This window comes from Bombina bombina, chromosome 2 (genome assembly GCF_027579735.1).
Source record: "Bombina bombina isolate aBomBom1 chromosome 2, aBomBom1.pri, whole genome shotgun sequence".
NCBI classification, from domain to species: Eukaryota; Metazoa; Chordata; class Amphibia; order Anura; family Bombinatoridae; genus Bombina; species Bombina bombina.
This window is the reverse complement of record NC_069500.1, coordinates 1,092,735,457-1,092,747,635: the sequence shown is the minus strand read 5'-3', so window position 1 is coordinate 1,092,747,635 and position 12,179 is coordinate 1,092,735,457.

Sequence of the window (12,179 nt, the reverse complement as noted above, 5' to 3'; positions counted from 1 at the left end):
ATAGCGACGGCTTGTACTTGAGCATATTGCTCCAACAATTAAAGCGTATTTCGATACCATTAAAGCCTATGTTCGCTAAGTCAGACTAAGTTTTTAACTATTAAAAGTTTAAGCTAAAGGTGCCTAAAAGAGGCCAACAATTAGTCTAATTTCAACGGACTATATGAGAGGAGCAGTGCAAACGCCTGACGCGCATTTCGCAACTGCTTTTTCAGAGGCGTCCGGTCCGACCGCCACACACTACTTTTAAAGGACCATCAGCCAATCGTGTGGCTGATTACTTTTTTTGCAAATTCTAACCGCCTATCGGCTATTTCCTATCATCTTACGTTGTTATGTTGACACGGTAGCGTCATCGTCAGCTGTGACCTATCAGATTCAGGGGTGTGTTTGCTGACGTTTGTCCAATAGATTGCTCATATAGTGTTTATATTTATGTGTCCAACTGGTCTCTCGTGTATATTGGGTGATCAACGATAGTTACTATTACCACATATGTGTACTGATTGTTACAAAGCAGATATTTGAGCATATATTTATCGATCTTTGAATGATATTTGTTTATTGTGTTCCAAACAATTCTATCATATGCATTAAAAGGTCATGCTTTATTTCTGAAGTATGATATCTATTATATATCAATGTATACTATCCATTTATAGCGATAACTTGAGCAGTTGTTTCTAGACACTGATAATGTGTATTACGTAATTGCTGAAAAAAGTGAACCCTTGTATTGTTGCACTGTTATATTTATGCAGCACTTATTTCAAAAACGTTTAACTAGATTTATAAAGAGCATGTAGTTCTATTGTACCATGTGTATAAGATATAAAGCACTGGTGGCGATTTACTTATACATATTTATGATATTCATAGCGGTGTCATACTATGTTTACATTGTCATGTCATTTTTGCCTTTAGACTATATGAGACATAAAAAGTTTAATAATTTAGTCCGATATTTATGTCTTAGTATGGGTTCATGTATGATGCTATTAAAGCACAGTCTCACTACCAGTGATGTCTATTATTGCATGAATGTCATGGTTGAACATTATATTTATGTCCATTATCTTGGAGATTTCCTTGTCATAATTGGTGGTTATATTTCCAAGATTGAATATAATCAAACATAATGTTTAAAACTGTGCAGATTAAATACATTGCATGTTTTAATGCCTCAATAGACAGTGTGTATTGCAGAATGTCTATTGGTAATTTAAAGTTCACCATATATTGAGTATATCATTTCAGATATGGGCCAGACAGGTATATGGCCATGATTAGATTCATAAACACTTATGCTTTTGTTTTTATTTACAAATCATAAACTTATCTAATAAAATACTATCCCAAGATCACATCAACATTCTGAAAAAAGGACTTTCCTTCTCCCCTACTAACAACATAGACTACTTTGAAACAATAAAAGACGTACATCTCTTTACTAGAAAAATGGCTTTGAATAAAATGTTTGCTAAACATGAGGATACTGACTGTGACACACAAGCCATCATGGATCTGATATCCTTATTGGAAGACAATGAAAATGACAGTACTGACAGTAATGACTGGAGGAAAGAATTGGTAAAAAAAATCGACATATATGCCTCAAATCTGTCAATTTCCGGAAATAGACACATATCAGAAAGTAGTGATTAGAGATATTCTAAAACTCCGTGATGTGAATACAAGAAATATCAGTGAAAAAGAATCTAAAGCACTGAGAGAAATCGAGAAGTGGGAAGATGTGGTGATTAAATCTTCAGATAAGGGAGGAAATGTTGTGATCTGGCCCACTGAACTATATCTAATAGAAGCAAAAAAACAGCTAGGAGATAAGAACTGCTACAAACCACTTCTGGGAAATCCCACACAGGAATTCTTAACAAAATATAACATGCTAATTGAGACAGCAAAAAAAGATGAACTAATAGATACAAGAGAATACAAATTCTTAAACGTCAACAACCCGAAAGTGGCAACATTATATTTGCTCCCGAAAGTGCACAAAAATCAGAAAATACCCCCTGGTAGACCAATTGTGTCAGGTATTGGAAGCCTGTGTGAACAAGCATCACGATATATTGACTTGAGATTAAGAAATATAGTACTCTCCCTCCCCTCATATACAAGGGATACTATGGACATTCTGAACAAAATAGAAGGCATGACCCTCGATTCTGATACTTGGCTTGCCACATGCGATGTCGAGTCTCTATATACATCGATTGAGCATAGATGGGGGTGTCATGCAGTAGGATACTTCCTAGAAATGGAACCGAGTGCTAATGCGCCCAAAAACAAATTCATACTGACACTCCTAAAATTTGTCCTGAGCCACAATTATTTCATGTTTAACGATAAATTCTTTCTCCAGATACGTGGTACTGCCATGGGTACAGCATGCGCCCCAACATATGCTAACATATATCTTGGATGGTGGGAGCGGGAACATGTATTTGGAGAAAAGATGGAACAATACACAGACAACATACTGATGTGGCTCAGGTACATAGACGATGTATTCATTATATGAAAAGGGTAGGAATTGAGATTTAAACAATTCATTCATGAACTCAACTGCAATGATCTAAATCTAAAACTAACGTTTGAAATTAGCAATACAGCAGTAACCTTTCTGGATTTAACAATTTCGAGGGATATGTTTGGATGTGTGCAATCAGGTATACACAGAAAAGAAACGGCTACAAACTCTATACTATCTTTTGACAGTGCACATCATCCTGCTACCAAAAAAGCAATTCCATATGGTGAATTTTTAAGAATACGGAGGAATTGTTCAGAAATTGACACTTTCAAAAAAGAATCTAAAGAACTAAAAATTAGATTAAAAAGCAGAGGATATCCAAACAGCATTCTCAAAAGGGCATATCATAAAGCACTCCACCTGGACAGGAACGAGTTACTATTCCCTAAACAAAAACAAAATAAAGACACAAGAATTCGTTTTGTAGGCACATACAACACAGCCCACAAAGAAATAACTACGATACTGATACCTAGCTAAAAATGTGGGAAATAAGATTGCCATCAGTTGGAAAAGGGCACCAATGATCAGAGACAAAGTCATGAGGAGTCACTTTGCAAAAAAAACTAGCATGAGAAAGGACAGACTAACAGGCACATATCCATGCGGCGCATGCAAATTCTGTAAATATATGAAAAATGTTAAAGAGATGTCCATCTTTCCAGATGGTATGAAAAAAATTAATGGCCTGTTTAACTGCAGAACACATAATGTAATATACTGCTTGGAATGCAGCTGCAACAAAAAATATGTCGGAATGTCCACTAGAGAACTCAGAAGAAGACTAGGTGAACATCTAGGAAACATAAAAAACGCTAAAAAAGATCTTGAGAAAGATAAAAAACTTACATCGGTTGCAAGACATTTTTTGGACTGTCATGACAGCAAACCAGAATTGAAATGTTGGGTCCTACAAAAACTGACTTTGGGCATCAGAGGAGGGAATATGGATAATACCCTCTTAAAGGCCGAATCCAAATGGATTTTTTGGCTACAGAGCATGAGACCTAATGGGCTAAATGAAATAATACAATACAGTGCTTTTTTACAATAAACTTATACAAACTGATGGAATAGACAGAGTGTAACAACTTTGTGCTGAGATTATAGTTGGCAGACTAGTGATAAATATATACACAAATAAAAACAAAAGCATAAGTGTTTATGAATCTAATCATGGCCATATAACTGTCTGGCCCATATCTGAAATGATATACTCAATATATGGTGAACTTCAAATTACCAATAGACATTCTGCAATACACACTGTCTATTGAGGCATTAAAACATGCAATGTATTTAATCTGCACAGTTTTAAACATTATGTTTGATTATATTCAATCTTGGAAATATAACCACCAATTATGACAAGGAAATCTCCAAGATAATGGACATAAATATAATGTTCAACCATGACATTCATGCAATAATAGACATCACTGGTAGTGAGACTGTGCTTTAATAGCATCATACATGAACCCATACTAAGACATAAATATCGGACTATATTATTAAACTTTTTATGTCTCATATAGTCTAAAGGCAAAAATGACATGACAATGTAAACATAGTATGACACCGCTATGAATATCATAAATATGTATAAGTAAATCGCCACCAGTGCTTTATATCTTATACACATGGTACAATAGAACTACATGCTCTTTATAAATCTAGTTAAACGTTTTTGAAATAAGTGCTGCATAAATATAACAGTGCAACAATACAAGGGTTCACTTTTTTCAGCAATTACGTAATACACATTATCAGTGTCTAGAAACAACTGCTCAAGTTATCGCTATAAATGGATAGTATACATTGATATATAATAGATATCATACTTCAGAAATAACGCATGACCTTTTAATGCATATGATAGAATTGTTTGGAACACAATAAACAAATATCATTCAAAGATCGATAAATATATGCTCAAATATCTGCTTTGTAACAATCAGTACACATATGTGGTAATAGTAACTATCGTTGATCACCCAATATACACGAGAGACCAGTTGGACACATAAATATAAACACTATATGAGCAATCTATTGGACAAACGTCAGCAAACACACCCCTGAATCTGATAGGTCACAGCTGACGATGACGCTACCGTGTCAACATAACAACGTAAGATGATAGGAAATAGCCGATAGGCGGTTAGAATTTGCAAAAAAAGTAATCAGCCACACGATTGGCTGATGGTCCTTTAAAAGTAGTGTGTGGCGGTCGGACCGGACGCCTCTGAAAAAGCAGTTGCGAAACGCGCGTCAGGCGTTTGCACTGCCCCTCTCATATAGTCCGTTGAAATTAGACTAATTGTTGGCCTCTTTTAGGCACATTTAGCTTAAACTTTTAATAGTTAAAAACTTAGTCTGACTTAGCGAACATAGGCTTTAATGGTATCGAAATACGCTTTAATTGTTGGAGCAATATGCTCAAGTACAAGCCGTCGCTATAGACAGACGATTTTTTGAGTACAATTATTTTCTGACAATAATATTTATAGTTAATATTACCAGTACCCGCTTATTGTAGCAATAGTATAGCCCTAGTTTAATTGAATCTGGCCATCCAAAGCCGTACAATATTATGTTTATTTTTTAATGGGTTATCACGCTATATGAGCCTGCACAGTGTTAGGAGATTCTGGACTATCTCAGAATCCTACGCTCACCTGGAGTATTTGTATTCACCATGTTAAAGCAATGCAAACAGCACAAATCTAATGCATGATTAACTGGGGCAAATCAATATTAAACAATATACGCCAGACATCGTTAACTGTCAAACTTGACAGCAACAATTGTTCAGATTATTGAACTGATGTTAATAGCATAAACATCCTGACGCATAGTTGTTTATTATAAGTTCTCTCTATACATATCAGAATATAATCAATCTGTGTGCCATCACTAATAAAGACCTTTTTACAGTGTGGTAACACTCAAACCTCCACATAACCCCATTAGAGGTCGGAGAATTTATTTTGTATGATAATATTTGCAACGGGCCAAGTTAAATGCATAAGACTTACATGGCACATCACCACAAATATAACTGATGGAAATGGTACTCATACTTTCAAGTATTAACATATAGCTAAAGATATTGTATTCACTCTATTTCAACAGGACAGTGTGATACAAACTGATCACTGTATCACATTTGGAGGGGCCTTTTGTGTACCGAGTACCACTCGGACACAATTTTAAGATTGTTTGTCTGTTCTTATATTCACTAGTGGAATTTTCCACTCCCTTTTTTTTAAAATGATTATTGATATAAAAGTTAAGTTTTAATAAACAAACGACACACCACACAATCAATATAGCATTGGTTTTTGCCCCGCAAAGTGTGCCCTATATGCTTCACTTTCTCTATCCCTCTTCTCAGTAATAATTATATATTATTTGGCATAAGGCACTACCTATTGGAAACACCCAGGTTTGGTTTCTATAGGTCTAAGGGCTCAAACCCCTAGTCCCCCCCTCTCTCCCTAGAGGTCATAGGGAATCTATAACCAGTTGATTTCAGACTATTCAGTAGTCATTTCCTGGGGGTATTATGGCTTCCATTAATCTAATGGAAGATTTTCTAAAGAGAGAAAAGGACCGTAAAGTAAATATAGATAAAACATTTGCCAACCTATCATCTGAAGGCTATAAACCGACAGAAATTGATGACTGGGAATCTGGCCTAAAAGAACTAGGGGAACTACTCAGAAAACACACACGTTCTGTGTGGAATAAAAGTGCTTACGATAAGTACCTAGCCAAGCACATAATTCCGAGAGGACTAAGAGTAAGGCTTTTCCCCTCTTTCAGCTTCCACATAGAAAGCTATAGGGGAAGATGGGAACAAGCCCTAATCTCCTGTTCAGAAGTACTTGTCGCCATATTATCGGATTATGAAACCGAAATTGTTGAAGAACTAGGCACAGAGATATCTGAAATAACAACCAAACTAGCCAAATTTGAATCTTTAGATAACTTCAAAACTGCATATAAAAATCTAAGGGAAGAATTAGACTCAAAAGAAAGAGAAATTATCAAAACAAAATGTGATAAACTAAGTAGAGATATAAAAGACTTTGAAAAAGGAAGAGTCTTTACATGGGATGAACAGAACCCAAGACGGAGGAGAAATTTCCTACCACCCAAAGGAGATAAAGATGAGATTTCGACATCTGAATACGAATCGTCAGCAGCCGAGGATGTGGAAGAAGGCACCTCTAACAGAAGGTTACTGGTACCCAGCGCTAATGAAAGACTCGCTATATTATCACAGACAGAGTCAAAAAACGAAAGAGGTACAAAACCAAAAACAAAGGAAAAAGGAGGGGAGGGAAAAACAGAGCGCAATCTCAGGAACAGATCAAGATGGGGATATGGGAACGATCGGAACAAGGAGGACTGGTCGAAGAGACTGAGGTGGTGAGGACCATAGATTAACAAATCATAAACTTATCTAATAAAATACTATCCCAAGATCACATCAACATTCTGAAAAAAGGACTTTCCTTCTCCCCTACTAACAACATAGACTACTTTGAAACAATAAAAGACGTACATCTCTTTACTAGAAAAATGGCTTTGAATAAAATGTTTGCTAAACATGAGGATACTGACTGTGACGCACAAGCCATCATGGATCTGATATCATTATTGGAAGACAATGAAAATGACAGTACTGACAGTAATGACTGGAGGAAAGAATTGGTAAAAAATCGACATATATGCCTCAAATCTGTCAATTTCCGGAAATAGACACATATCAGAAAGTAGTGATTAGAGATATTCTAAAACTCCGTGATGTGAATACAAGAAATATCAGTGAAAAAGAATCTAAAGCACTGAGAGAAATCGAGAAGTGGGAAGATGTGGTGATTAAATCTTCAGATAAGGGAGGAAATGTTGTGATCTGGCCCACTGAACTATATCTAATAGAAGCAAAAAAACAGCTAGGAGATAAGAACTGCTACAAACCACTTCTGGGAAATCCCACACAGGAATTCTTAACAAAATATAACATGCTAATTGAGACAGCAAAAAAAGATGAACTAATAGAAACAAGAGAATACAAATTCTTAAACGTCAACAACCCGAAAGTGGCAACATTATATTTGCTCCCGAAAGTGCACAAAAATCAGAAAATACCCCCTGGTAGACCAATTGTGTCAGGTATTGGAAGCCTGTGTGAACAAGCATCATGATATATTGACTTGAGATTAAGAAATATAGTACTCTCCCTCCCCTCATATACAAGGGATACTATGGACATTCTGAACAAAATAGAAGGCATGACCCTCGATTCTGATACTTGGCTTGCCACATGCGATGTCGAGTCTCTATATACATCGATTGAGCATAGATGGGGGTGTCATGCAGTAGGATACTTCCTAGAAATGGAACCGAGTGCTAATGCGCCCAAAAACAAATTCATACTGACACTCCTAAAATTTGTCCTGAGCCACAATTATTTCGTGTTTAACGATAAATTCTTTCTCCAGATACGTGGTACCACCATGGGTACAGCATGCGCCCCAACATATGCTAACATATATCTTGGATGGTGGGAGCGGGAACATGTATTTTGAGAAAAGATGGAACAATACACAGACAACATACTGATGTGGCTCAGGTACATAGACGATGTATTCATTATATGGAAAGGGGAGGAATTGAGATTTAAACAATTCATTCATGAACTCAACTGCAATGATCTAAATCTAAAACTAACATTTGAAATTAGCAATACAGCAGTAACCTTTCTGGATTTAACAATTTCGAGGGATATGTTTGGATGTGTGCAATCAGGTATACACAGAAAAGAAACGGCTACAAACTCTATACTATCTTTTGACAGTGCACATCATCCTGCTACCAAAAAAGCAATTCCATATGGTGAATTTTTAAGAATACGGAGGAATTGTTCAGAAATTGACACTTTCAAAAAAGAATCTAAAGAACTAAAAATTAGATTAAAAAGCAGAGGATATCCAAACAGCATTCTCAAAAGGGCATATCATAAAGCACTCCACCTGGACAGGAACGAGTTACTATTCCCTAAACAAAAACAAAATAAAGACACAAGAATTCGTTTTGTAGGCACATACAACACAGCCCACAAAGAAATAACTACGATACTGAATAAGCATGCCCACATTTTGCAAACTGATGGAGACCTAGCTAAAAATGTGGGAAATAAGATTGCCATCAGTTGGAAAAGGGCACCAACGATCAGAGACAAAGTCATGAGGAGTCACTTTGCAAAAAAACCTAGCATGAGAAAGGACAGACTAACAGGCACATATCCATGCGGCGCATGCAAATTCTGTAAATATATGAAAAATGTTAAAGAGATGTCCATCTTTCCAGATGGTATGAAAAAAATTAATGGCCTGTTTAACTGCAGAACACATAATGTAATATACTGCTTGGAATGCAGCTTCAACAAAAAATATGTCGGAATGTCCACTAGAGAACTCAGAAGAAGACTAGGTGAACATCTAGGAAACATAAAAAAACGCTAAAAAGATCTTGAGAAAGATAAAAAACTTACATCGGTTGCAAGACATTTTTTGGACTGTCATGACAGCAAACCAGAATTGAAATGTTGGGTCCTACAAAAACTGACTTTGGGCATCAGAGGAGGGAATATGGATAATACCCTCTTAAAGGCCGAATCCAAATGGATTTTTTGGCTACAGAGCATGAGACCTAATGGGCTAAATGAAATGATACAATACAGTGCTTTTTTACAATAAACTTATACAAACTGATGGAATAGACAGAGTGTAACAACTTTGTGCTGAGATTATAGTTGACAGACTAGTGATAAATATATACACAAATAAAAACAAAAGCATAAGTGTTTATGAATCTAATCATGGCCATATACCTGTCTGGCCCATATCTGAAATGATATACTCAATATATGGTGAACTTCAAATTACCAATAGACATTCTGCAATACACACTGTCTATTGAGGCATTAAAACATGCAATGTATTTAATCTGCACAGTTTTAAACATTATGTTTGATTATATTCAATCTTGGAAATATAACCACCAATTATGACAAGGAAATCTCCAAGATAATGGACATAAATATAATGTTCAACCATGACATTCATGCAATAATAGACATCACTGGTAGTGAGACTGTGCTTTAATAGCATCATACATGAACCCATACTAAGACATAAATATCGGACTAAATTATTAAACTTTTTATGTCTCATATAGTCTAAAGGCAAAAATGACATGACAATGTAAACATAGTATGACACCGCTATGAATATCATAAATATGTATAAGTAAATCGCCACCAGTGCTTTATATCTTATACACATGGTACAATAGAACTACATGCTCTTTATAAATCTAGTTAAATGTTTTTGAAATAAGTGCTGCATAAATATAACAGTGCAACAATACAAGGGTTCACTTTTTTCAGCAATTACGTAATACACATTATCAGTGTCTAGAAACAACTGCTCAAGTTATTGCTATAAATGGATAGTATACATTGATATATAATAGATATCATACTTCAGAAATAACGCATGACCTTTTAATGCATATGATAGAATTGTTTGGAACACAATAAACAAATATCATTCAAAGATCGATAAATATATGCTCAAATATCTGCTTTGTAACAATCAGTACACATATGTGGTAATAGTAACTATCGTTGATCACCCAATATACACGAGAGACCAGTTGGACACATAAATATAAACACTATATGAGCAATCTATTGGACAAACGTCAGCAAACACACCCCTAAATCTGATAGGTCACAGCTGACGATGACGCTACCGTGTCAACATAACAACGTAAGATGATAGGAAATAGCCGATAGGCGGTTAGAATTTGCAAAAAAAGTAATCAGCCACACGATTGGCTGATGGTCCTTTAAAAGTAGTGTGTGGCGGTCGGACCGGATGCCTCTGAAAAAGCAGTTGCGAAACGCGCGTCAGGCGTTTGCACTGCTCCTCTCATATAGTCCGTTGAAATTAGACTAATTGTTGGCCTCTTTTAGGCACCTTTAGCTTAAACTTTTAATAGTTAAAAACTTAGTCTGACTTAGCGAATATAGGCTTTAATGGTATCGAAATACGCTTTAATTGTTGGAGCAATATGCTCAAGTACAAGCCGTCGCTATAGACAGACGATTTTTTGAGTACAATTATTTTCTGACAATAATATTTATAGTTAATATTACCAGTACCCGCTTATTGTAGCAATAGTATAGCCCTAGTTTAATTGAATCTGGCCATCCAAAGCCGTACAATATTATGTTTATTTTTTAATGGATTATCACGCTATATGAGCCTGCACAGTGTTAGGAGATTCTGGACTATCTCAGAATCCTACGCTCACCTGGAGTATTTGTATTCACCATGTTAAAGCAATGCAAACAGCACAAATCTAATGCATGATTAACTGGGGCAAATCAATATTAAACAATATACGCCAGACATCGTTAACTGTCAAACTTGACAGCAACAATTGTTCAGATTATTGAACTGATGTTAATAGCATAAACATCCTGACGCATAGTTGTTTATTATAAGTTCTCTCTATACATATCAGAATATAATCAATCTGTGTGCCATCACTAATAAAGACCTTTTTACAGTGTGGTAACACTCAAACCTCCACATAACCCCATTAGAGGTCGGAGAATTTATTTTGTATGATAATATTTGCAACGGGCCAAGTTAAATGCATAAGACTTACATGGCACATCACCACAAATATAACTGATGGAAATGGTACTCATACTTTCAAGTATTAACATATAGCTAAAGATATTGTATTCACTCTATTTCAACAGGACAGTGTGATACAAACTGATCACTGTATCACATTTGAGAGGAGCCTTTTGTGTACCGAGTACCACTCGGACACAATTTTAAGATTGTTTGTCTGTTCTTATATTCACTAGTGGAATTTTCCACTCCCTTTTTTTTAAATGATTATTGATATAAAAGTTAAGTTTTAATAAACAAACGACACACCACACAATCAATATAGCATTGGTTTTTGCCCCGCAATGTGTGCCCTATATGCTTCACTTTCTCTATCCCTCTTCTCAGTAATAATTATATATTATTTGGCATAAGGCACTACCTATTGGAAACACCCAGGTTTGGTTTCTATAGGTCTAAGGGCTCAAACCCCTAGTCCCCCCCTCTCTCCCTAGAGGTCATAGGGAATCTATAACCACATAATCTGGCAATAGCCAGTTTTGTGGCCATAAGGAGATAAATTATGAGAGCTTCCTTTGCCTTTGTTAAGTCTGTGAAATGCATATGAAGTAAAGCTATCTCTGGTGTAAAAGGTAATTCTACATGAAGTAGATTAAGCATACGAAAGAGCCATCTCCAGAGGGGACGTATCTTGGGGCAGGACCACCAGATATGCAGTGAAGTCCCTATCTGTCCACATTCTCTCCAGCATCTGGGGGAGTGAGTGCCATATATCCTGTGTAATGTGGAGGGTACTAAGTGCCACCGTACAAGAATTTTGTATTGTAATTCCCAAAGAGTAGCACAGTGAAGGAGTTTTTTAGTTATGAGTATTCATGTATGCCATGTATTGGTGTCAG